This window comes from Ornithodoros turicata, unplaced genomic scaffold (assembly GCF_037126465.1).
Source record: "Ornithodoros turicata isolate Travis unplaced genomic scaffold, ASM3712646v1 Chromosome33, whole genome shotgun sequence".
Taxonomy (NCBI): Eukaryota; Metazoa; Arthropoda; class Arachnida; order Ixodida; family Argasidae; genus Ornithodoros; species Ornithodoros turicata.
This window is the reverse complement of record NW_026999359.1, coordinates 905,736-910,031: the sequence shown is the minus strand read 5'-3', so window position 1 is coordinate 910,031 and position 4,296 is coordinate 905,736. Positions and strand designations below refer to the sequence as shown.

General features: G+C 47.6%; 1 long non-coding RNA gene across 1 annotated transcript; it reads right to left on the bottom strand.

Moving 5' to 3' along the window:
• Positions 1-941: 941 nt before the first annotated feature.
• Positions 942-1,527, bottom strand: LOC135373875 (uncharacterized). Its single transcript, XR_010416639.1, has 4 exons — positions 1,353-1,527; positions 1,205-1,295; positions 1,071-1,144; positions 942-989 (listed from the first exon to the last, which is right to left on the bottom strand). It is a non-coding gene; the product is annotated as an uncharacterized LOC135373875 (long non-coding RNA).
• Between the last annotated feature and the right edge of the window lie 2,769 nt (positions 1,528-4,296).

Below are 4,296 nucleotides of genomic sequence, written 5' to 3'. Positions count from 1 at the left end.
TAAGAAACGTGCCCCAGTAAACCACCGATGTCCCAAGGACGTCTACATGATGTTACCCTCAGGACGATGAAGACATCCTGAAACATAATTTTGACATACTTGGGACGTACTCAGAACTGCCAAAATAACATCCGCGCACGTCCCAAGGAAGTCCATAGTACGTCAATGACGACCTTTTACGGACCTCTAGTGGACCTTTTTCCCGTGCCTTAGCCAGGCTTACTGGCGTTCTGTGAACGTTACATCAACACCGCACAGCAGTGCGTATCAGTGGCACAAACAAGCAACATTAGATCAAACACTTTATTTCGTATGAAACTGAGCGTCATAGCATCGTATTACCTCACCAGGTATTATATCACAGCGTAACACGACCAGCATTTTTTTCGCATTATTATTGAGAACTTACATGTCTTTGAAAACATGATGTCCATGAACACACACAGCATCGGTCCACAAGGGGAAAAACTTAAAGGTATATGCCCGCAATGTCCGAAGTGCGACGCTGAAACATATGTTGAAGCACTGGCATAACCGACGACCATGCTGCACTGTGTTTCGTACAACTGGAGATTTGCGATGTGTCCAGCTTGCCTTTCGTGCGCAAAAATTAACGCTATCCAACTTCGGCTATATTCACTTTTCGCCACGGACTCCCTTCCCTGCCGCGTCATGTGAGCTTAACCTGCAAGAAATGTAATTTCAAAAACACTGCTACAGCAAAATGTCACTGTGAAGTACGCATCGACGTATACGCATACCTTTAGACACAGCGCCTATGGTTGCAGTCTGCTGTAGCCTAGCATTCTCCCTATCAACAGCCCTATTGCCTGCGAAGACGGGAAACGCATGGATAACCACGTAGTAGGAACGTGAATGCCTCGCATTCACTACGTACCTTCAAAACGGGTAAAATCTTGAAAATGACGCGGGGGACCCCACTTGGAGATCCATAATTCACATTCATCCGCTACGACGTTTCCACACATCTGTAAAAGAGTCAACAAGGTGCGACACATTGTACTTCCCTGCAAATTCTTTATTAAAATCACTCAGCATTTTTTACATACAGTGGCACAGCCGTAAAGGCTTGTGCTGCCGTGGAGCACATGACGAAGTTGCACGGGTGAAGCGTATGCCCAATCTGTTTCGCAGTAAACACAAGTCACTGAAGAGCTCTGAAACGCACTTTAGCGTAACTTACCTGATGTCTTTCAACATTTCTGTGACCTTCCCACGTCGTGAGTGTGCTGTCCCAACCGCGTTGTTCACCGCAATGAATACGTCGAAAGTATCTGAAATTCATAGATTAGACATTAGTAACGGGGCCACTGACGATGTTGCATCTTGACCTTGAAAAGTGCTGGTAGGGTCACGAGTACACTTAGCTGAAAGATAAAGCATAGGGTAATAGGAATCAAAAGGGTAATAATCACACTGCTAGCATAAAGTAATAGAACCCACACGCTAGGAATGATACCAAACAAAAGTTGCACGAATCGTACAAACATAGAACTAACCTTTAATCTAAGAAATCGCAGGGCTTCTGGACCTATCTTCCAGGGTGCACACATAAAAGCACCCCCAGGCAACACTAGTAGGGCATAAAAACACATTCACAGCAGTCCAGGGCACCAGAGCAACGACGGAACGCGAGACAACGGGAGCCAGAAAAAGGCGTGCGAACGCAACGAAGCTTGCAAGCGAAATGGACGCCGCCCGCTGCGCAGAAACGGCAGGAAGGCCACCTGCCCGCCAGGCCATGCCCCAGCGCCAGGCGCTCCTCGGGATGTAGCAAGGGAACGGAAAGTCGCGCGAAGACGGGACCAAGGCTATCGGAAAGAGGACGTTTTCCTCTTCAAAAACACACCTCAATCACCTTCCTACGCCAGCAAGAACCCGATATCGAAAAAAATGCCCCAGGCCCATGTATCAGAGAACCGCCGTTGCCACGGTGTTCTAACTCGAGAACCGAGAGGGATAGAAAGATGCGGCAAGTTTCTACGCGTTTCCCATGTCGAGTGCGTGTGCCCATTAAAAGGAAGTCGGATCCGCCGTGGGCTTCAAGCCTGAAGACAGGGAGAAAAATCGGTGAACGGTGGTCGGTGTCAGGAATTTCGAGAATGACGTCTTAACCACTGGAAATCGACGGCTGGTCTCAATTGGAAAGTTGTAGAGCACGGAAAAGAGCACGCGCACACAAAATTTCGACTAAATCGGACATCGGGTAATCGACTTACGACACCGAAAAGTGGGAAGCGTTTCAGGGTGGCTCTAGCCAGCCTCGCAGCTCGTCATGCTCTTGAGCCCCCCCTGTCCCCCACTCCTTCCTGCTGTCCTCTCTTCATCTGTCCACGTCTATACGCCGCTCATAGCCACAGTTGCTTCGCGGCGCTAACACAGAATTTAAAAAAAATGCTCTTAAGCCGATATCGGGAGAACGGAACATCGCGCGCCTGCGGGACAAACGCCGTTGGAAAGAGCACATTGAGACCTTCCTAACGAAGGCAAACATGCCCATGTGGCAGCAACGGGAAGGCTTTTTGTTGTGGGGGGGGGGGGGGGAAGCCGCTGGTCCCATGTATTGGGAGGAGTGTGAATGCGGAATCCTCTAACTCGAGAACTGCTACATTTAGAGAGACGCGGTGAATTTTATCACGTGCTCCGCGTCGAGAACAGTGGGTTCTCCAAGTATGAACCATGTCCGAGGCGAACTTCTTTCCAACAAGGGCACTGAAGTTCGGAAAAACGAATTTTACTAACGCGTCTCCGCCTACGAGTTCGAAACCACTACAGATCAGTTCCTGTGTGATTTGCGCGATCGCACAGCTAATCCAGGCCTGTTCGGACCTGAATTTTGGTCTCGATCCAACAGTCCGGGCGGGATTTACAAGACTTTGAAGGTGTCGAAGCACCGACGGTTGTCTAGAATTTTCAAATATCTGGACAACCGCCGCGCATTTCTCACAAGCCGCAAGGTGCACGCGTAGGGGGATGGAAGGGAAATTCGTCACAAGAAACAGCATCCCGATATCGCCGCTGCAGGCCAAGATATTAGACGCGGGAACCCATCGCGAAACACCGCGATGTCACTCTGATGGGGTTAAACCATCACTGGATGGCTAAAAGACCCCGCGGCGGGGCAACCGCCACCTCAAGTGGCATGTGCAGTGCTCAGTTGGAATCTCTATGCATATCTGATCTATTCTGACCGATGATGTCACTACGGTGCCGTAGGGGACCTGGGCACATTCTTCTTATTTGTCCATGCTACCAACCTTCCCGAACCGCGCTCTCTCAGATCCTTAGTCAGTTGGAATTTCACCCTTTCTATCTCTATGAAAATTGCTTGGCCCCTGGTGAAATCCAGCCCATCAACACTCTGTGATGACAGCTTTTTTGGTCTCTTTAGACACGTCAGGACTTCGATCCTTATGGTGAAGGGGCACATTTCATCGCATTTTATGCCAGTGGGCTCGGGTATCCACACTAGCGACGAAACTCCTCATTATTAACCTTAGAAATAAAGTTGTTGTTTTATTGATACTCTAGGCCAATTCCTTCAATTGGTTTCGCATTCTTTGAACTGGTGCAGTGTGTACAAAACATGTTGGATTACATTAAATCAAGTGGAAATCAGCGTTTAGCATTTATATCCATTAAGCCAATTCATTGAATTGCTTCTTTATTCCGTGGGTACGGTCTTCGCCACACAACATAGTGGAACATGATGTCGCGAAGGTATAGCTTCTCTTCAAAAACCCTGATTCTGTCAGTGAGGAACTTGTACCTGACGGCTACATAATGAACGAATTGACTGTCTGATTTGTCTTTGGATCTCGTTGGAATTGTGGCGACAATTCAATGATGTTATGTCTTCTCGTTCCGGCAGGGAAGCACATCTGGAGATGTAGTTGTGTGTGTTCTGTTCTACATGGAGATATTGCAAGAGATATCGAGGTCTTCCCAACTACCTTTATTAGCACTACAGTAAAAGGAAACAGAAGCTAGATACTGTGGTACATCTGCTAAGCTCGGACCATGTCGGGAGTTTCTTTGTAAATTCAGACGAATAATTTTTGTGTGTTGCCACTTCGGTAACACGGATAAAAAATAGTGTCACTGTTTTAGTTTCTTGCTGCACGCTGTTGAACGTTATCATAAGGATACAAAAATATAATGAGCATCGAAAGTATGTTTGTATTCTACTTCTAAATCAACATCCGATCGGGACGCCATTTCGAAGTCCCAGCGATATCATTAAAATGCATCCTGGCTAGACAACGCTAGGACGTT